This window comes from Hyla sarda, chromosome 5 (assembly GCF_029499605.1).
Source record: "Hyla sarda isolate aHylSar1 chromosome 5, aHylSar1.hap1, whole genome shotgun sequence".
In the NCBI taxonomy this organism is placed as follows: domain Eukaryota; kingdom Metazoa; phylum Chordata; class Amphibia; order Anura; family Hylidae; genus Hyla; species Hyla sarda.
Genome location: NC_079193.1, coordinates 203,692,484 through 203,715,647, shown reverse-complemented (window position 1 = coordinate 203,715,647; position 23,164 = coordinate 203,692,484). Strand labels below are relative to the sequence as shown.

The 23,164-nt window shown below is 40.4% G+C and overlaps 1 protein-coding gene across 4 annotated transcripts in view; it reads right to left on the bottom strand.

Annotated features, from left to right (window-relative positions):
• Nucleotides 1–23,164, bottom strand: part of LOC130273722 (cadherin-6-like) — a 445,459-nt gene that overhangs the window by 361,955 nt on the left and 60,340 nt on the right. For 2 of the 4 annotated variants that reach the window (XM_056520967.1, XM_056520968.1), the window contains exon 2: nucleotides 8,870–8,972. The exons of the other annotated variants lie outside the window; for them this stretch is intronic. The gene's annotated coding sequence lies outside the window, so the exon portion shown is untranslated. The remainder of the gene's footprint in view (nucleotides 1–8,869; nucleotides 8,973–23,164) is intronic. 4 annotated transcript variants of the gene reach the window in all.

Sequence of the window (23,164 nt, the reverse complement as noted above, 5' to 3'; positions counted from 1 at the left end):
AAAGACAAACTCCTCCCCCTTTAAGTTTTGTCCAATCATTCCCGAATAGACTATAACCCTGTATGTTGAACGCCCAGCCACAGCTATCATTTTTGCTGTTCTAGCACCATAGGGGCTTCCTAAATGTGACATGCCCCCCAAAAACCATTTCAGAAAAACTCACTCTCCAAAATCCAAATTTCGCTCCTTCCCTTCTGAATCCTCTACTGCGCCCGCAGAACACTTTCCATACACATATGAGGTATTTCATTACTCGAGAGAAATTGAGTTACAAATTTTGAGGGGATTTCTCTCCTTTTACCCCTTGAAAAAATTCAAAAACTGGGTCTACAAGAACATGCGAGTGTAAAAAATGAAGATTTTGAATGTTCTCCTTTACTTTGCTGCTATTCCTGTGAAACACATAAAGGGTTAATACACGTTCTGTCATTTTGAATACTTTGAGGGCTGAAGTTTTTATAATGGGATCATTTTGGGGTATTTCTGATGTGAAGGTCCTTCAAATCCACTTAAAACTGAACTGGTCCCTGAAAAATTCCGATTTTGAAAAATTTTAAAAAAATTGGAAAATTGCTGCTGAACTTTGAAGCCCTCTAATGTCTTCTAAAAGTAAAAGCATGTCAACTTTATGATGCCAACATAAAGTAGACATATTTTTATATTTATTTTATTTATTTGGTATGTCCTTACATTATTTGTCCTATTTTTCTTATAAGCAGAGAGCTTTAAAGTTAAAAGAATGCAACATTTTCAAATTTTTCATTGTGAAATTGTGCAAGTGTCGATGAAAATTTACCACTATGTTAAAGTAGAATATGTCACAAAAAAAAATTCTTGAAATCAAATTCATTAGTAAAAGCATCCCAGAGTAATTAAAGGGACAGTGGTCAGATGTGCAAAAAATGCTCTGGTCCTTAAGGTGAAAATGGGCTGTGTCCTTAAGGGGTTCATTTTCATCAGTAACAACATTAAAAAGTTTCTCAATTTGAAAATGTTGAAAAATTATATATATATATATATATATATATATATAGATATATATTTTTTTTTTATTATTATTATTTATTTATTTTAAATGTACCATACTGGTGCCTTTGTATGTTGAAAATGTCTCTTTAGGCACCTGAATGCAACTGCTAGCTTTACAGTTACACCTCTGAATGATGTGTACAGTGCACCTTACATTGTACAGCTTGACAGCCTACAATTTCAGAGAGCTTTTATTGTGCTGTCACTAATACCAGGGTCTGCCAGGTCACTGTGGAAATATTTAATGGACGGCATTCTGAGGAGTGGCAATGACTGCTTCTCAGGGCTGCTTATAGTTTTGACTAGTGTAACACAAATCTAGAAGTGCAGAAGGAAATAAAACATATATTTAATCTATACATCAGCATCACAAATATTGGTTGCTGAGGGTCACAGTGCTTTATAGTATTTGTACAATGCTAAACCTCTAAACTAATTTCCTTTCTATGTAATTTGTAGCTCACAACACACATTTGGGCTCTTGTCCTCGATGATAATTCATTTCCTCCTTATTTATGCAGGGGCCAGACATGAAGTGAATAACAGACATTTAGATATATTTTCTGCCTTGAAAAAAATGTTGTACTCACTTGTAATTTTTAGCCTGCCTTTAGGGAACTAATAAAACATTTAAGAAGTTAAGAATTTAGCCAACATTTACTCAAAGGCAACATTAAAGAAAATGATTGCATTGTTTAAAAAGTAAAAATGCAGGTGCAATATTATTTTTAGCTGTGCTGTCTGGAACAAGGTTTGAGCACAACTTTGATAAATTTCCCCGATGGCGGTCTATTCTGGCTGCACATAGATTTTGGATGGTAAATGTATTGTCATTTTGTACTTTTAGCCTGCTGGATGCAATGATGCATAATGCAATTTAAATCTTTATCTAATGCACTCATACTTTACTCAGGAGACTCAAGTGTTTTCCAAATCAAATAATACTTTCGTTCTGTTTTCCCAAAGGTGGTAAAGATAATGTAAAGCCCGTAAAAATTAAATTAGCCTTAAATCTAGCAAATGGCATCAATTATATATTTGTGTACACAATTTCTCATATACAAACACACCGAAGCAGCTTTATCAACACTGTCTAAAATTTAGGCGGCATAAAATTAGAGGAGCCAGGCAGAAGAAGCATCAAATTCAGCACATTGGCGCACACTGCGTGATAGATTTGGTAACTTGATAAAAATATCAGACACTTTTCTCTAATGTATGCCACTTCTTGGATGGCTTACTTTAGCCAGAATTTTGTGTCAAAATCCTGGCACAAAGGGGGAGATTTATCAAAACCTGTCCATTTATCAAAACCTGCCCATAGCAACCAAACAGATTGCTTTGTTTATTTTAAACATGGCCTCTGCAAAATGAAAGAAGAGATCTGATTGGTTGCTATTGGCAACTGGGCAACTTTTCCTCTGGACAGGTTTTGATAAATCTCCCCCTAACTGTTTATAAATTAGCTGCATTTTTAAACTCTTCTTAGCTACATTCCATCTTCTAGCCATTTTTTAGGGTGAAAAAGAGTCTAAAATGTATAATACATTTTATATACAGCATGTATTCCAGGTTTGTGATACAATTTGCATCATAACTTGTACATTAGTACAAATAGTACATTATTAAGCTAAACAAATCTACTTTACTGTATGTAGGACAGGCAAACAGATAGCTAAATAGGTAGGTAAGGATAAATGCAGCAAACTGACATCTAGACTGCACAAAGTAAATTTTTTTATCTGACGCAGTCTCTTATTCCTAAGGGAGCCCATTTCTATTTTGCATTTTGATGGATGTGCCGCTCTAAGATTTTAGCTAAATAGGTAGAGATAGAGAAGCGATAAATAAAAAGATTATAAAAAAAATGGATAGAGACTAAGGCTAAGTCAGTCGAAACGTTGCATGTTGGGGAACTAATAAAACACCAGCTTTGATCCAGAGCTCCTGTTCTTGGTGCTGTGGCCTAAAGCTTTCCTCTTTCTATGTATCACTAAAGTGGCAGTTCAGATGATCAGGGTCACAGCGGATGAGTTCAGTGCTGTCCTCTATCCATTTTACTTGTTAGATAGATAGACAGATAGACAGACAAATAGCCATAAAGATGGCCACACAGAAATGATTGAAGCACACAGATGTAGCTCAATTTAGTGAAGTGGTTTATTTCATCTTCAAAAACAGGTGCGACGTTTCGATAGCCTCGTCGCTGTCTTTCTCAAGCTTGAGAAAGACAGCAACAAGGCTGTCGAAACGTTGCACCTGTTTTTGAGGATGAAATAAACCACTTCACTAAATTGAGATACGTCTGTGTGCTGCAATCATTTCTGTGTGGATCTACCAGAATACCTTGACCAGGGATCCCATGATTGCGTGCACCTAACTACGCATTGAACTCGGGCGGATGTGCTGTTCTTTGGACTGTAATATCATAAAGATGGCCAGATAGATAAACTAAATCTAAATCTATGCACTTTTCTGATGTAGAATAAACACAGGCAAAAATAATAAAATATTAGCCTCTCTTGTGGAGTGCCGTATTTATAACTTACTCATGTAAGAGTTTTGTACAAAATAAGTTGTTTTCAAATTATGCCCTTATTTATTATCCTGTGTATAAAACTGTTCTCCCATCAGGTCTTTGCTGTGCGGTCTTTCATGGCGGTTTGGGTAAGGTTTTTTCAACCCACTTACTGTGAAACACCATTGGAAATGCATGTTTCCATACTCTGAATTTTATTAAAATATGTTATAACACAAACCAATTTGTGGGCACAATATGAAGCTTACACATCCTTGTAGATTGCATTCTGCAGGACGTTTTTGATCTGAACAGCAACCCTTATTAAACCATAGAAATACAGTTCATCTCTGGACAAAGGGGGTATGTATCAATAATGGTGTCGCAATGTGTGATTTTATGCATGTTTTTTTGCATCAAATGGAGCATAGTTGTGCCAAAATTATCAATTGACACACGCAAGTTCGTAATTTTGGCACAAATGCAGCCCTACAAAAGGCGCAGACTCCTGTCCCAGAATTCCAGGCATAAATCTCTGGCTGTGTGGCAGCAGCTGAAAAGTGTTAAATCTGACCTTAGAATTTTGCCAGGTTTGCAAAGGTAAATCTTACACATCTAGGTCCTTTTTGTATGTTTAAATTATGTATATAAAAAATTACAGTTATGTGGTGTTCCTAAAGCATATTTAAAAAAGATAATAATTATTGTGTAAAACATTTTATATTAACTAAAAAAAAAAATGTCTTTCTGTAAGGCTGCATTCACACCTCGTTTTTTACGTTACGGGTGCAGGATCCGGCTGGGGGAGGGGCAAACCAGGCTCTCCCATACTCCAGCCGGACCAGCGCTGAAATCAATTTACTTTAATGAGCCGACTGGAGTCAAACAGTGACTCCGGTCAGCTCATTTTTGACCCGTATTCGGTTTTGTGACCAGACCTAAAACCATAGTATACTGTCAGGAAACCCCATAAGGGTCAAAAATGATCCAACCGGAGTTACCGTTTGACCGGTCGGCTCATTAAAGTAAATGGATTTCAGCGCTGATCCGGCTGGGGCCCAGTTTGCCCCTCCCCCAGCCAGATCCGGCACCCGTAGCCTAAAAACGAGGTGTGAATGCAGCCTAACTACTACATTATTATTTGTTGGAGGAAACACAAAATATTTTAATGTAAACAAACATTTGTAAAACACTTTGGTTGTTCAGTGTTTGAATGTTCTACCTTTTATTGTTGTAGCTACTTTCTCTGTCATTTTTTCTTGCTGTAAGTTTAACTTAACGAGCATGATTGCACCCAAAATTGCACCAAAACAAAAAGTCGCAATTGACGAATTTCACACCAAGGCATGAGTTCAAAAGAAATCACGACTTACACTGTCAAATCAGTGATAATGTTCTAAACCATTTGGCGCATCTGATTGTCGCAAAAAGTAACATATAAAGAAAATTGCGACAAATCACAGCCCAAAAAATACTGTGTAAAATCCTTCATACATAACCCCCAAATTATTTTTTGGACCAATGGTAGGAATTGGTATGAGGGGCCTTGAGAGGTCAATAGTAGTTGTCACATAATTAATTTTTACACCAAAAGTTCTAAAATGTGTTAACAGCTGTTCTATAATGTTGTACAGTGTGTCTAGCATATAAAATATCTTTGTCATGTTTTTGTGTCTATGCTAATTTGTGCTGCTGGGTGTCGGCTCTGAAGAAAATCTTCTTCTTGTAGCTAAAAATATAATTCCTTCTTTTTTTTCCTGCAAAAAGGTATTGGAGGATGCCAGGTAGTAAAAATATTTACTGTGGGAAATCCACAGTATGCACTCTGTGTAGAGTTCTCTGTGTAGAGTTCTCTGTGTAGAGTTCTGGCTGTGAAGAGAGCGACTGGGCATGTGTGTCCACCAGCACTCGGCTCTACAAGTGGACATCCACACTACTATACACTTTAAACACCATATGATGCCTAACTAAATAAGTAAATGCCAGTACTCTTTACTGGACTATTTTTAGCTGCATACATTGCAAACTTAGTCATTTTTTTTTATTTTATTTTTTTATTAATAGGATATTTAACAGTGGGACAATCCCTTTACAGAGCATGCAACATTTAATATCACTGTGAAAAAAAGTGTGTATTATCATTATAGCATACTTATTTTAATTAGAATGACATATTCTGTTATTAAGAATTTATTTAAAAGAAATATTGTACTAATAAAGAGAAGGAAATATAAGGATCATAGTAAATGAGAGATTTCTTCCTCCAGGATTTTTCAATTTAAGTGATATGACAGGGGACATGGGGGATTCATTAATGTGCAGTGGCTGAATGTGATCCCATGACAGATGGCATTGGAAGGCAGGTAATGAGTTATGATACTTTAATGAAACAGACCCATAGGATCTGGCCTTTTTGTACTAAGCAGTCTTTTGCCAAAGGATATCTCGTAGGCTATTTTAGTCCCTCCACAATGTGTTCCAGTGCCAGGGGGTCTCTTGCAGCACAGCTCTACTTAGCACTGTAAATATAAACCATAACTTCTAAAGGGATTACAATAATGTCAATAGGTACTAGTTACCATCAAGGGAAATATTGTGAATGTTTTACTCAAACATACCTTCTGAGTAATTTCCTTGTCTAAAGACACCAAATTTCCTTAGTCACAATGAAATCCTCTATTCTTGAGAATATGTGTATCAACACACAATGGGACTCCTTAATAATAAACTGTATTTTAATAATTACTGAACTAAGCTAATATTCGAATAATAACATTTACTACAGAAAATGCAAATAATAAGATTAATAATAAAAATAATGAAAAGATGGAATAATAATACACATACAGTACATTATGTACACTGGATGCAAAGCTTAGAATAGTATACCAACAAGTAAAGAGTTTAACCCCTTGCCGCAGAACGCCGGGTTTATATGGGCACGGGAGGGTTATGAAACGAGCTCAGGAGCTGAGCTCGCATCATAGCTGCACTGTCCCGGCTGCTATCAGCAGCCAGGACCTGTGGCTAATGCCGGACATCGCCTTTCCGGCAGATGTCCGGCATTAACTCGCTAGACGCGGCGATCAAAGTTGATCGCCGTGTCTAAAAGTGAAAGTAAAAGCATCCCGGCAGCTCAGTCGGGCTGATCGGGACATCCCCATCAGCTAGGACGCAGCAGAAGAATGCCTTACCTGCCTCCTGCGATTGATTGCTGCAAGCCTGAAATCCAGGCTTTGCAGTGATCTGTGTAAAAGATCAGTGTGTGCAGTGTTATAGCCCCCTATGGGAGCTATAACACTGCAAAAAAAAAAAAGGGAACAAAAAAAGTTAATAAAGATCATTTAACCCCCCTTTTCCCATATAAAAAAAAATGTGTAAATAAAAATAAACATATGTGGTATCGCCACGAGCGTAAATGTCCGAACTATAAAAATATATTGTTAATTAAACTGCACGTTCAATGGTGTATGCGCAAATAAATTTCAAAGTCCACAATAGCGTATTTTTGGTAACTTTTTATAACATAAAAAAAATTAATTAAAAGCGATCAAAAAGTCAGATCAAAACAAAAAAGGATAAAAACTTCAGATCACGGCACAATAAATGAGCCCTAATACCGGCCCATACATGGAACAATAAAAAAGTTGCATGTAATAAAAAATCAAACCTATATAAATAGGGTATCCTTTTAATCGTATGGACCTACAGAATAAAGATAAGGTGCCATTTTTAATGAAAAATGTACTGTGTAGAAACGGAAGCCCCCAATATTTACAAAGTGGTGTTTTTTTCTTCCATTTTGACACACAATGATTTCTTTTCGGTTTTGCCGTAGATTTTTGGGTAAAATGACTGATGTCTCTGCAAAGTAGAATTGGTGGAGCAAAAGCCATCATATGGAAATTTAGGTGCAAAATTGAAAGGGTTATGATTTTTAAAAGGTGAGGAGGAAAAGACGAAAGTGTAAAAACAGAAAAACGCTCGGTCCTTAAGGGGTTTTAACCCCTTAACGACGCAGGACGTATATTTACATCATATCGCGTCGGTCCCGGCGCTAATCAACGGCCGGGACCCGCGGCTAATACCACACATCGCCGATCGCGGCGATGTGCGGTATTAACCCTTTAGAAGCGGCGGTCAAAGCTGACCGCCGCTTCTAAAGTGAAAGTGAAAGTGACCCGGCTGCTCAGTCGGGCTGTTCGGGACCGCCGCGGTGAAATCGCGGCGTCCCGAACAGCTGATCGGACACCGGGAGGGCTCTTACCTGCCTCCCCGGTGTCCGATCGACGAATGACTGCTCCGTGCCTGAGATCCAGGCAGGAGCAGTCAAGCGCCGATAATGCTGATCACAGGCGTGTTAATGCACGCCAGTGATCAGCATTAGAGATCAGTGTGTGCAGTGTTATAGGTCCCTATGGGACCTATAACACTGCAAAAAAAATGTAAAAAAAAGTGTTAATTAAGGTCATTTAACCCCTTCCCTAATAAAAGTTTGAATCACCCCCCTTTTCCCATAAAAAAAATAAAACAGTGTAAAAAAAATAAAAAATAAACATATGTGGTATCGCCGCGTGCGTAAATGTCCGAACTATAAAAATATATCATTAATTAAGCCGTACGGTCAATGGCGTACGCGCAAAAAAATTCCAAAGTTCAAAAAAGCGTATTTTGGTCACTTTTTATATAATTAAAAAATGAATAAAAAGTGATCAAAAAGTCCGATCAAAACAAAAATCATACCGATAAAAACTTCAGATCACGGCGCAAAAAATGAGTCCTCAAACCACCCCATACGTGGAAAAATAAAAAAGTTATAGGGGTCAGAAGATGACATTTTTAAACGTATAAATTTTCCTGCATGTAGTTATGATTTTTTCCAGAAGTGCGACAAAATCAAACCTATATAAGTAGGGTATCATTTTAACCATATGGACCTACAGAATAATGATAAGGTGTAATTTTTACCGAAATATGCACTGCGTAGAAACGAAAGCCCCCAAAAGTTACAAAATGGCGTTTTTTTTTCGATTTTGTCGCACAATGATTTTTTTTTCCGTTTCGCTGTGCATTTTTGGGTAAAATGACTAATGTCACTGCAAAGTAGAATTGGCGACGCAAAAAATAAGCCATAATATGGATTTTTAGGTGGAAAATTGAAAGGGTTATGATTTTTAAAAGGTAAGGAGGAAAAAACGAAAGTGCAAAAACGGAAAAACCCTGAGTCCTTAAGGGGTTAATAATACTTGATTACTACATGAATATCTGTGATGTGAATATCCCTGTATAGGAATAACAATGCAATAAATTTGCTTCTCTTACCTGTGGAAGCCTTATGACTTGCTGAGCTGTTTTAGGAGTTCAGTTTCTCTGCAGTTGTTTTGGCAACTTTCCCCATCAGTCAATGGCGAGACTGCTGACAATTCTGCTGGACAAATATAAGGAATTGAGTTCACCTGGCTACCTTTTTATTATTTCAATGCTTCTGTGATGGTAATTGTAACAAAAACATTATATTCGACAATTGTCTTTTGAGCAACTCCCTAACATTTTTCAGTAGTTGCCCAGTCCCTAGAGTATCCACAACACATCATGTATTTAAAGTTTTGCTAAGACTAGAGAGGTAATATCTTAGCCATCACCACATTTGTTATCTATATGATAAAGCCAAAGTCAATGAAGCTTCAGTTTTAACCCCTTCCCCACCCACGACATACATGTACATCATGGGTTGGGTAGGCGGACATGACAGGAGCCAGCTGACATCTGCCGGTAATGACCGACATTGGAGATTGCTCCGATGTCCATCATTTAACTGGTTAAATACCTAGGTTAAGTCCCTAGGGGCCAAAAAGTGTGTATAAAAAAGTAAAAAGATGTTTTTAAAAATATTTAAAAAAAAACTCTCCCATTTTTTTAAATAAAACACTGTACAAACAAAAAAAACATACATTTCGTATTTCTGTGTGCGTAATTGTCCAAACTATTGACCTATTATATTTCTGATTCTGCACAGTGAATGGCGTAAACGCAAAAAAAATTCCAAACACAACAATCTTTTTTTTCAAGATAATTTTTTTTAACCATAAAAAGAAACAAAAATGATTCAAGTTTGATATCATTGGAATTGTACTGACCTATAGAATAAAGATAGCATGTCAGATTTACCGTATTTTGAACTGCCAAAAAAATATTGCCCTTCAAAATTGTGTAATTCCATATTCATTTCAATTTTGCCCTACATAATGTATAATTTTTTTCAGATTCTTTTATACATTTTATGATATGTATCAACTCACCACACACAACTCACCACACAGAAAATAAGCCCTAGTACAACTTTGTCAGTCAAAAAATAAAAAAGTTATGGGTCTTAGAAGGTAAGGGAAATTGTGAGCCAGAATTTTTTTTTAGATGGAGCAAGGAAAAAATGACCTACAAAGAGGCACACAGGTATCCATGGAAAGATCACAACCAGGTCATGGAAGTGGAGTAAAGCTTCAAGTTTATTGGAGTACACAGGAATGCCGCGTTTCAGGGTATACAAACCCCTTCTTCAGATTAGGCATGAATTAAAAAATAATTTGCCTAATCTGAAGAAGCGGTTTGTATACCCTGAAACGCATAATTCCTGTGTACTCCAATAAACTTGAAGCTTTACTCCACTTCCATGACCTGGTTGTGATCTTTCCATGGATACCTGTGGCCTCTTTGTAGGTCATTTTTTCCTTGCTGCATCTAGTCTTAATACAGGATTTCCATCCGGTTCCATCCTGAAGACCTGTGGGCTTGCACGGGATCCCCTTTCTCATCATACCTCTGCTTTAGGTTACATGCGTATGTAATATACGCTCCAGGTGAGTGGCCAATTTATAGACTCCTACCTTGCCCCGACCTTTGTGTGGGGCTCACCTTTGTATTAATTAGGGTAACGCACAAGGCACCTCCTCTGGGCCTTTCTTCTTTTTTCTACTTCTACACAGAAAAATAAAAATTTGCTGGGTCATGAAAGGGTTAAACCTCTACAACCATCTTTGCTTCAATTAAACAGCAAAATAATAAATACTGTAGAAAGCAACCTAGCTGCCTGGCACAGGTGTTAACCCCTTAAGGACCGGTGTTTTTTACGTTTTTGCATTTTCGATTTTTGCTCCTTGCCTTTAAAAAATCATAACTCTTTTGCACCTAAAAATCCATAAGATTGCTTATTTTTTGCGCCACCAATTGTACTTTGTAATGACGTCAGTCATTTTGCCCAAAAATCTACGGTGAAGCGGAAAAAAAAATCCTTGTGAGACAAAATTGGAAAAAAACGCAGTTTTGTAATTTTGGGGGCTTCCGTTTCTACGTAGTAAATTTTTCGGTAAAAATGACACCTTGTCTTTATTCTGTAGGTTCATACGATTAAAATGATACCCTACTTTGATTTTGTCGTACTTCTGGAAAAAATCATAACTTCATGCAGGAAAATTAATACGTTTAAAATTGTCATCTTCTGACCCCTATAACTTTTTAATTTTTCCGCGTATGGGGCGGTATGAGAGCTCATTTTTTGTGCCGTGATTTGAAGTTTTTAACAGTACCATTTTTGCATTGATAGGACTTATTGATCACTTTTTATTCATTTTTTCATGATATAAAAAGTGACCAAAAATGCACTATTTTGGACTGAGGAATTTTTTTGCGCATACGCCATTGACCGTGCGGTTTAATTAATGATAATTTTTTTATAATTCGGACATTTTTGCACGCGGCGATACCATATATGTTTATTTTTATTTACACTGTGGTTTTTTTTATGGGAAAAGGGGGGTGATTCAAACTTTTAATAGAGGAGGGGTTAAATGATCTTTATTCACTTTTTTTTTTTTTGCAGTGTTATAGCTATAACACTGCACACACTGATCTTTTACAATGATCACTGGTTTCTCATAGGAAACCAGTGATTGATGATTCTGCCGCTTGACTGCTCATGCCTGGATCTCAGGCACTGAGCAGTCATTTGGCGATCGGACAGCGAGGAGGCAGGTAGGGACCCTCCTGCTGTCCTGTAAGCTGTTCGGGATGCCGCAATTTTGCCACGGCTATCCCGAACAGCCCACTGAGCTAACCGGCATGGTTTCACTTTCACTTTAGACACGGCGTTCAATGCCGCGCGCTATTAGCCACGGGTCCTGGCCATTGTTAGAGGCCGGGCCCGACCCGCTATGATGCGGAGCCATGCCGTGGCCCCGCGTTATAGATCGGGAGCGGACACATGACGTTCCAGTACGTCATGTGTCCTTAAGGGATTAAAAGGAATGACTGCACTGGCATCCAAGCCCCTGTACTAACTACCAGGACTGGAAAAACTTTTGTGGACATTTAACCCATTACATGCTATGGTCAAATCATAGCTCTGTTAACTTATGAAGGCCCCCAGGTCTACCATGTAAGTGCTGGTATACAGTTGTGCCAGAGGTTATTGTTGTGTACATGTGTTAGTGCAGTGTATTATATCAGCGATCAACAGATCACATGTGAAAGTTCCTTAGTGGTTAAAGGTTTATAGGGAATCTGTCAGCTCTAGGTGCTTCTAAGAGCTGCAGACACCAATGAATAACTGTTAGGGTATAAGCAAAATGTACTGCTCCTGTACCTGATGGTGGTTGCCAAACTTATACAATTCCTTTTTTTTCTTTTTTCAGCCAAGTGTCAAGGAGGCAAAAACAAGCGGCTCAAGTGACACAGCCTTGCACATATTCTTGCTTGCCCTCACCTTCCAGAGGCTCTTAGACTGATGTACAGAGCCCTGTACATCAGTCAAGGAGAGGCTTAAAGGAGTACTCTGCCCCTAGCATATTATCCCCTATCCAAAGGATAGGGATAAGATGTCAGATCGCCAGGGTCCCGCTGCTGGGGACCCCCAGGATCTCCGTTGCGGCACCCCGCTATCATTACTGCACATAGCAAACTCGCTCTATGCGTAACGACGGACGATACAGGGGCCAGAGCATCTTTACATCACGGCCCCGCCCCCTTGTGACATCTCGGTCCGCCCCCTCAATACAAGTCTATGGGAGGGGACGTGGCAGAGACTTGCATTAAGGGGGCGGGCGGAGCCGTCACGTAACGATGCTCCGGCCCCTGTACTGACGGTCATTATGCACAGAGCGAGTGTGCTCTGTGCAGTAATGATAGTGGGGTGCTGCAGCGGAGATCCCGGGGGTCCCCAGCAGCGGGACCCCGGGTATAAGATGTCTAGGGGTGGAGTACCCCTTTAAAGGCTAGGATGTGAGAGTGAGTGAGCAGGTGTGCCACACTGTGACAAGTGAGCAGCCCAGTTTTGCCACCTTGACACTTGGAGAAATAAATAGGTGATTTTATAATTTTGGCAGTCACCATCAGTTCCAAGAAAGGTGTAGGTTGTTTTAATACCTTAATAGCTATTCAATGGTGTCTGCAGCTCTAAGCTGCAAATAATGCTGGCAGTTTTCCTTTAAATAGGCACTATCCAATTCAAAAACTTTGTATATGTTACATTTTGGAAAAACATTAAAGAAAAACTGTCACATATTTTCTCCCGCACTATCCACAGGTATTGGTGGATAGTGCGGGAGACGCTGATTAAAACGAGCCCTATCTTGGTCTGATCCGCGCCGCCGTTCGCCGGCAATTGTAGTTTTAATCTCTGTGTATATCCTGCTATAACTGGCAAAGGCGGGGCTTCTGCGGGCTAACTGACACTGACGTCAGCGCCGCTCATGAATATTCATCCCCCCTCCCTCTGGTTAGGAGCGGCGAAGAGAGGGAGAACAGGGGGATGAATATTCATGAGCGGTGCGGCGCTGACGTCAGTGTCAGTTAGCCCACAGAAGCCTCGCCTTTGCCAGTTATAGCAGGATATACACAGAGATTAAAACTACAATTGCGGGCTAACGGCGGCGCGGATCAGACTAAGGTAGGGCTCGTTTTAATCAGTGTCTCCCGCACTATCCACCAGTACCTGTGGATAGTGCGGGAGGAAATATGTGACAGTTTTCCTTTAACCTTTCTAATATACTTCATAAGAAAATTTGATTTCCTTTTTATAGAAATCATGGTTTATAAAATCATGGCTTTGTCCAAGCTGAAGCTCAGGCATGGACAATGTCCAGTAAGTGAGGGTGGGCTAGCCCTCCTCTGTCTGCTTTAAAGGGAACCAATCATCAGATTTTACCCTATATAACGCTTGGCAAAGCGTTATATAAGGTAAAATCTTTATTTTCACCATTCCCGGGGTATGCTCCTGCCCCCAGGGATGGTGAAGATATGAAGTTATAAACTAGTCACCGCCGCCGCCGTAAGTAGTCACCTGGGCGGGGAGCTCTTCTCCCCTACTCGCGTTCTTCGGCCGGCAGCGACGCCTCCTCCGCTTGATTGATGGGCCGAGGCATTGTTCCGCTCACTAAACAGACGGAGCAGAGTGATGACGCGGCTCATCAATCAAGCAGAGGGGGCGTCGCTGCCGGCCGAAGAACGGGAGTAGGTGAGAAGAGCTCCCCGCCCAGGTGACTATTTATGGTGGTGGCGGTGACTAGTTTATAACTTCATATCTTCACCATCCCTGGGGGCAGGACCATCCCCCGGGAATGGTGAAAATAAAGATTTTACCCTATATAACGCTTTGCCAAGTGTTATATAGGGTAAAATCTGATGATTGGTTCCCTTTAATGTTTATACAATTCCAGATATGCAATTTTAGATGCATACTAACAGAGAAAGGAAAAAAAAAGATGTCTCCTTGGTATGATAAAGGACTATAATAAAAACACAGTTTCCCAGTTTCTTTTCAGTTTACAACATTGTCTTGTTTCCCTAGTTAAACACTGACTAAATACTTCCTAATGAAATTAATTGTGTTTCATACATGTCATTATACTGTTAGTGCTTTTGTTCTGAACTTGAAGAGCTATTGTTCGTATTTATCTACAAAAATACAGAAAGGAATACATTGTTGTGCTTTTTTTTTTATTGCAATATATCCTAAATGACAAGCTCTTAGTTGGCTTAAATTAGAAAATTAACTCTTTGCTTAGTTACCATTTGCTTTAATTTATTGTCTCAAAAGCCATATACGATGATTGTTAGACTCTATGGCAGTATTTATATTTAAAGTTTTTGATATCTGATCTATCTAAAGAAGTTCTCTAATGTATGTATGTAAATTGCATGTCTTTATTAAATTGATACACATACTTTGATTAATTTAGGCGCGTGTTCTCAAATGTTCTAAAGCAAACTGATTTCTGAATGCTGACACAACTGCAAATCTGTTCTGTATTTGAAAAGGGAGAAACGGTTGGACAACTAGATAAAAGCATCTCAAAAATATGGGCTCATCCTCTTATGAAGTCAAAAGAAAACTGTCAGCCAGTTCACCCAGACTAAACCCAATACACTGTGTTATAGTGTGTGGGAACAGGAGTCCATACAGGGGTCACTTACTTGTCTGCTAAGTTATGCCCCAGTAAAGTTCTGCTGTTTGTCCCCAGCATCGTGCTTTCAATGCAGGGCCCTACCGGCCTTCTGCCTCTTACAGTCAAAATCCCACCCCTTACTTAGCATAATCATTATCTTCAACTCCACATCCTAGTGACGTGGAGTCACATGCCCCCCGAGTGCAGCACACTGTCTGCAGATGTCAGGGTCCGGACTAGCGGCTGGTGAGGACACTGGAGGTGGATCCTCTGTGCCAGAGAGGCGATGACATGGGTCGTACTGGGGAATCGGTTCTAAGCAGTTACTGGTGTTCACCAGAGCCCGCCGCAAAGCGGGATGGACTTGCTGCGGCGGTAACTACCAGGTCGTGTTCCCCAGTAGCGACTCGACCTCTTAGGCAGCTGAGACTGGCACGGTACACAAGGACTAGACAGAGGCGAGGTCAGACGTAGCAGAAGGTCAGGGCAGGCAGCGAGGTTCGTAGTCAGGGGCAACAGCAGAAGGTCTGGGTACACAGACTAGGGAACACACTATAACGCTTTCTCAGGGCACAAGGCAACAAGATCCGGCAAGGACGGGAAGGGGAAGTGTGTATTTATTTGTAGGTAGGTGATTGAACTGATTGGGCCAGGCACCAATTAGCGGGCGCTGGCCCTTTAAATCTTAGAACGTCGGCACACGCGCACCCTAGGGAGCTGGGCCGCGTGCGCCGGGACGAGACAGCCACAGGAGGAGGAGGGTGAGTAGAACGGGGCGCGATCTGCGAGTGGGTCTGACCCGCCACGTGGATTGCGTCCCCGCCGGCATAAACACAGCAGCGCTCGCGGTCAGAGACAGAGACCAGAGCACTGCTGTTAGCATAACGCCGCGAGCGCTCCGGGGAAGCCGTGGGACCCGAAGCGCTCGGCCTTACAGCAGAGTGCATATGCTGAAGTTTTTACCCAGCTCTCACGTCCTGATGATGTGAGAGCTGTGTGTCGGGAGAGCTGCTCTGCACAGCATAACTGTGCATGCACCGGTCAATGGCTACACAGGGGACAGGGGACAAACATGGGACAAACAGCAGAAATTTACCAGGGCATAACTCAGCGGCCAGTGGAGGCAGACACGTAAGTGACCCCTGTATGGACTCCTGTCCACCCACACTGTAACCCAGTGTATTGTGGTTGGTGTGGGTGAATTGGCTGACAGTTTTCCTTTAATGCTGGATGTTAAGAAAAAGGTCACAGCTGATGCAACCCATCTTGTGTGTGTAGCTGTGTAGCCAGAGACCAGTCAAAGTGTCCATGCTGACTACTGTCCACCACAGAAAGTGCCAAAAAATTACATGAACATTAGTGGGGGAGTGTTTTTTGTAATAAAACATTTTTCACGTGTCATGTTTTTAAAATATTTACTTTCCAGTGTTAGTAGTGGTAGCTGTCTTAAAGACTAGTCCATTACTAAGCCAGTGCTTAGCATGAGCACCAAAATCCACTAGTGGATAAATTGTATGAGTCCTTAAGGCCCAAATGGGCTGAGTCCATAAGGGGTTAAGCATAACCATAGTGAGTTTTACATAACATTGCATATGTGTTCACGAGATAATTGATATCATTGATGGTTAACACAACTGTACAATAAATACAGCAAAATAGGCAGTGTACATGCTCTACTACCCGATACATGCCCTATAATGAGCAATTGGCATAATTACAGGGATGTCATCCTCTGATTGGCTTCCTGGTCTATCATTGGCTATCATCTACAGCTGGGGTCTCAAACTTGCGGTCCTCCATATGTTACAAAATTTCAACTCCCAGCATGTCTGGACATGCCCAGACAGCCATTTGCTGCAGCTAATGGCTGTAGGGAAAGCTGGGAGTTTACGTTTTGCAACGTCTGGAGGGCCACCAGTTTGAGACCCCTGATCTACAGCCTGTGACCAGGTCTGATTACTACTATGCAACTGCTTCATCAGTTTCCATCAATTGGGTTGTGCTGCTTCTCCTTGGTTTAACTAGGTAGATAGATAGATAGATAGATAGATATTTTTTCAGATAAAGTCAACACGGAGATGAAAGAAAATTTTTTACTAAGAAAGTATTTCTTCAGGGGAAAAAAATCCAAATACAGAGGGTGCACTACCTCTACTCTCCGAGTAACCTTTGAGTGTATATTTTGCAGATCTGATGACACCCTTTCAGATTATTTCATTGTGGATGGATGAATGTGTCAGAATGATTCATTCCATGTTTGATAATCCGTTTGTCTCCACGGAAGTCTAAAGATTAAGGTTACCTCTCTGTAACTTCCTGGACAGTATTAGGTATATCTAATGGAACAGATCATAATGTACGTTTTGCATGTGTCACTGATTTTGGTTTATTTTTCGTGTATGTGATGTATCAGGTAGGTATTTTTTTTCATAGCTATAAGAAGGAAACCTGTGGCTGTTTTTCTCACCTGTTATGAGTGAAGTCAAGCTGCCTCTTTCTACAAAAAACAGCATGGGCTAAATATTCTAAAATAAATTCACATTGTAATACCAGTTTAATGTATTCTCATAATGTATGATGTGATTATGACAAGGTATTCATACATTGGGTACAGTAATGGGCTACCATGTCTTTATATTAATGCTCATAAACTGCACTGTGAATAGAAAAGTAATAGTTGTACCTTGACATTACATCCAAACCACAATGTACTTTATTTAGCACAGGACAAGTCCCATTTCTCATGAAAAGCTGTTATGTTCTCATTTTGTATTTTACAATGAACCTTTTTGCTTTACAGAGTTAGCTAATATCCAAATGATATCCTATATAAATAAAAAAGAGAACAATTGTTATGGTATGTGCACAATGCTCATTGGTGCAAGCATTTGCAACTTTTTTTGCAATTCTTACCCCACACCTAACAAATAGTGGGTGAGGTTTTGCAGGATCAGGACATGACCTCCCATGGTCTGGCAAATTTACTTGGCTATTGTAATAAATTATAGCTGTAAATTACACAGGCTCATAGCCGGCATTGATTTCCTCGTCTGGTGAACAGGCTATCAGAGATGCCCAAAAATTATAAAGATTACTATATTTCACACATTTTACTTTAGCATCTTTTGCATCTATTCCTCTAACACCCTTTAGGGTCAAACAAAGTTTTCAAACAAAACTATTAGACTGGAAACAGACCAGTGCTCTACTCCAATACCGACTTAAGAAAAAAGCCATACTGGCTGATACAGCCAAAAGTAAGCTGGAAGTCAACAGGGAAATATGAAATGTACCATCATATGAAATATGCAGTTTACTCATTTATTGTGCTATTTTTATGAATTGTTGCTGGTCTAGTATGTATTTTACATATGCAATTGATGTTTTTATTTATTTGTGTGTTTTAGTATGAATTTGTACATCACATAGAGAAACTCTCCTGTATATCATGGGATTATAGTATAAGTAAAGAGTTATACTGGTAGTGATACATCATATCTGGTTACATAAGCAGTGGAAAAGATGAGCAGATATGTTAGTGGTAAATCTTCTCTTGAAAAAGGGTTAAAGTCTGAAATGCAGTCTGAAGTTGCTATTTTATTGTATGTAAGTGGTAAGAACTACTAAATTTAGTCCTGGAACCATATGTGCCTGGTACCGAACGCCTAGTGTGGACGAGGCTGTGAAGTTGTAAGTGAAGAGCTGGCTTTGAGTTGAGGGGAGAGAAGAGATTCCCCCCTTCGAAGTAACTTTATTTCAGTGCACCTAAGGGAGATAGTAAAGGAGACAGATACTGTGGTCATGCTCGCTCTCCAATAGTTTTCTGTTTTTCTTTTTTATTTCTACTATAGCGCCTGTTTTTTTTGTTTTTTGTTTTTAGAAAAGCTGGTAAAGAGATCGTAGTGAGCAGAAGTGTTCATTTTTTTTTTCCAGTTCTTGTTATAACTAAATACTAGGGATCGACCGATATCGTTTTTTTAGGGCCGATACCGATACCGATAATCGGTGCAGGTTAGGGCCAATAGATGATAACTTATACCGATATTCCGGTATAAGTTATCGGCTATTTAACCCCCTGCGACACCGCTGCAGATCATTGATTTAAAGCGGGCGCTTTAAATCAATGATCAGCAGTGGCCTTTGTGGGGCCATAGGCCGCCGCCTCCACCCGCTTCTCTCCCCCTACCTGTCAGGGTGGTCCGGGTCACCCATCCATCCTTCCTGTAGTGTCCGGGGGCATTCCGGGTGAAGAGTGAACCGGTCCGGGCTGTCCTTCTTCTCCGGCGGTCATCTTCTCCACTCCGGGCAGACTCCGGCCTAGTACGCTGCATAGACGCCACTGCGCAGTGACGCCCGTGCGCAGCGACGCACCTGACTTCACGGCGTAGCTGCGTCTATGCAGTGTACTAGGCCGGAGCCTGCCCGGAGTGGAGAAGATGACCGCCGGAGAAGAAGGACAGCCTGGACCGGCTCACTCTTCACCCGGAACGCCCCCGGACACTACAGGAAGGATGGATGGCCTGGACCACCCCCATTACGGGTAAGTTTAATTTTTTTATTGACTCAGAGGGTGGGGGAGGGGCCCGACCGGTATAGCGGTATGGGCAAAAATCCATACCGGTATACCGCCCAGCATCACGGTGGGGGGTGCGACGCGGTGCGGTGGGTCGGGGATGCGGTGCGGCGGGTCGGGGGGTGGCGGTCGCGGTGCGGTGGGGGAGGTGCGGAGGGCGGGGCATTATCGGCTTATCGGCAAGGTAATTGCCGATACCGATAATGCCCAAAATCGTGATTATCGGCCGATAATATCGGCCATACCGATAATCGGTCGATCCCTACTAAATACCTACATGGAATTTTTACTATTTTCAAGAAATTGTGGCATTTTTTCCTCCAATAGTTTTTCTTCTATAGGGAAAAACAAAACACTAGAAAAGACGCGTACATGTATGTTTGCTTGTTCCTGGTGTTTTTCCTCCCAACTATTCAATATCAATTCTTGAGCCTCATGATCTGAGAGTTCAATGACTTGATGAGAAAAACGACACATAAAGAGCATCATGGAGGAGATAAATGTGGAGGCAGTTAATTGTGGCATACTTTAAAAGAAAGCTCTTGTGAAGATTTCATTGTGATGCTTCCATATTTGAACTGTGCATTTAGAAATGTTATTTTCTTGAATTTACGAGCATCTAAATGTAACTCAATAACATTTTACTCACTTGTAAGTTTTTTACAGTATGATATTGGCTATCCAGGATTAGCTAAAGAAAAATAATAGTTTCCTTAACAGATCCTCTCAATTTGTGTATGATATTGCAGCTTAGCTCCATAGAAGTTAAAGGGGTACTCCGGTGGAAAACTTTTTTTTTCTTTTAAATCAATTGGTGCCAGAAAGTTAAATTACTTCTATTAAAAAATCTTAATCCTTCCAGTACTTATTAGCTGCTCTCTGCTGACATCACGAGCACAGTGCTCTCTACTGACATCTCTGTCCATTTTAAGAACTGTCCAGAATAGGAGAAAATCCCCATAGCAAACATATGCTGCTCTGGACAGTTCCTAAAATGGACAGAGATGTCAGCAGAGAGCACTGTGCTCATGATGTCAGCAGAGAACACTGTGTTGCAAAAAAAAAGAATTTCCTCTGTAGTATTCAGCAGCTAATAAGCACTGGAAGGATTAAGATTTTTTTAATAGAAGTAATTTACAAATCTGTTTAACTTTCTGGCACCAGTTGAATAAAAAAAGAAAAAAAAAGTTTTCCACTGGAGTACCCCTTTAATAGAACACAGTTGTAAAACCACATACAACCTGAAGACAGGTGTGGTGCTGCTTTTGGAAGAAGGCAGCTATGTTTTCTATTTGTTGATAAACCCTAATTTTGAAAGTAATTAAAAAATATATGGTGCTTTAATTGTCAGGAGGTATGTGAAGCGTGCTCAGGGGCTGAGCGCGCTTCATACCCGGTGGGTCCCAGTTGCTATCAGCAACCAGGACCCGCGGCTAATACCGGACATACAGAACAAACTACCCAAGGGCATTAGGGGGCCAAATGAACCAAAAATTACTAAACCCCTTGGCCTTAGCCAGGGGTATGAAACCCCTATGATACTACCCCTAAAACGTAACTTTTACTTGTTTAAATGCAAGGTCCCAACAAAAGAATATGTGGTTAAAACTGATAACCAAATGATCCAATAAAAGTGCAACTTATGATAGTCTCCACTTAGTTGTCATGCAGCCCTGCAGTGGCTACTGAGATTTAGATCATACTGGTATCGCTTAAAATACACACTATTGCCGCCTCTACATGTTTCGACGCATCCGCGGCTTTCTCAAGAGGCAATGGTGGGGGTTTAGTAATTTTTAATATCGGACATCGCCGATATTAGTTGATTGGGGCATTTAAAACAGGAAGAAACTGTTGCCGGTTAGCTCAGTGGGCTGTTCGGGCCGCAGTGAAACTGTGCCGTCCCCAACAGCTGAGAGGTCAGCGGGAGGCTTCTTAACTTGCTTCCCGCTGTCCAATCGTCGCTCTGCTGCTCAATGCCTGAGATTAAGGCTGGAGCAGCAGAGCACCGATAACACTGATCAATGTTATGACATAGCATTGAACAGTGTATGCAATGCAAAGGGACAAAAAAAAAGGGTAAAAAAAACAGGTAATAAATGTGATTTAATCCCTTCAGTAATACAAGTTTGAATCACCCCCCTTTTCCCATAAAAAAAAATGTAAACAAAAACAAACATATCTGACATTGCTGCATGCGTAAATGTCCGAACAGTTAAAATATAATGTTAATTAAATTGCGCAGTCAATGGCGTACCCGTAAAAAATTCCAAAATGCAAAATTGCTTATTTTTGGTTACTTTGTATACCCTAGATTTTTTTTATAAAAAGCGATCAAAAAGTCCCATAAAAACAGAAATGGTACCGATAAAAACTTCAGATCACGGCGCAAAAAACGTGCCCTCATACATCCCCATATACGGAAAAATAGAAAAGTTATAGGGGTCAGAAGATGACAATTTTACACATACTAATTTTGGTGCATGTAGTTATAATTTTTTTAAGTAGTAAAATAAAATAAAACCTATATAAATTAGGTATCCTTGTAACCGTATGGACCTACAGAATAAAGATGATGTTTCATTTTTACCAAAAAGTGCACTCGGAAGCCCCAATTTTGCCCCACAAATATTTTTTTTCTGGTTTCGCCGTAAATGTGAAAAGATTGATGTCATTACAAAGTACAATTGGTGACACAAAAAATAAGCCCTCATATGGGTCTGTAGGTGCAAAATTGAAAGTGTTATGATTTTTAGAAGGTAATGAGGAAAAAACTAAATTGCAAAAAAGGAAAAACCCTGCGTCCTTAAGGGGTTAAAGTGGTACTCCGGTGAAAAACTATTTTTTTGAACAACTGGTGCCAGAATGTTAAACAGATTTGTAAATTATTTCTATTTAAAAATCTTAATCCTTCCAGTACTTATCAGCTGCAGTGTGCTCTAAAGGAAGTTCTTTTCTTTTTACATTTATTTTCTGTCTGACCACTGTGCTCTCTGCTGACACATTTGTCCAGAGCAGAAGCAAATCCCCATAGCAAACCTATCCAGCACTGGACAGTTCCTGACATGAACAGAGGTGTCAGCAGAGAGCATTGGGGTCAGACAGAAAATAAATTTTAAAAGAAATGAACTTCCTCTGGAGCATACAGCAGCTTATAAGTACTGTGAGGATTAAGATTTTTAAATAGAAGTAATTTACAATTCTGTTAAACTTTCTGATACTAGTTGATTTAACCCCTTAAGTACCAAGGACGCACCGGTATGTCCTGAGTCCTCTCCCTTACTATAACGTAGGGGCCACAGCGTGGCCCCGCATCATAGAGGGTCGGGCCCGGCACCTAGCAACGGCCGGGACCCAGGCACTGATTGCAGTATCGCCCTTAAATCGCCGCGTCTAAAGTGAAGCTAAACTGCTGCCGGTTAGGTCAGGGGGCTGTTCGGGATTGCTGCGGCGAAATCGCGGCATCCCGATTAACTGTAGGACACGAGGAGGGTCCCCTTACCTGCCTCCTGGTGTTCAATCGCCGAATGACTGCTCAGTGCCTGAGATCCAGGCATGAGCAGTCAAGCGGCAGAATCATTGATCTATGTTATCCTATGGGATAAT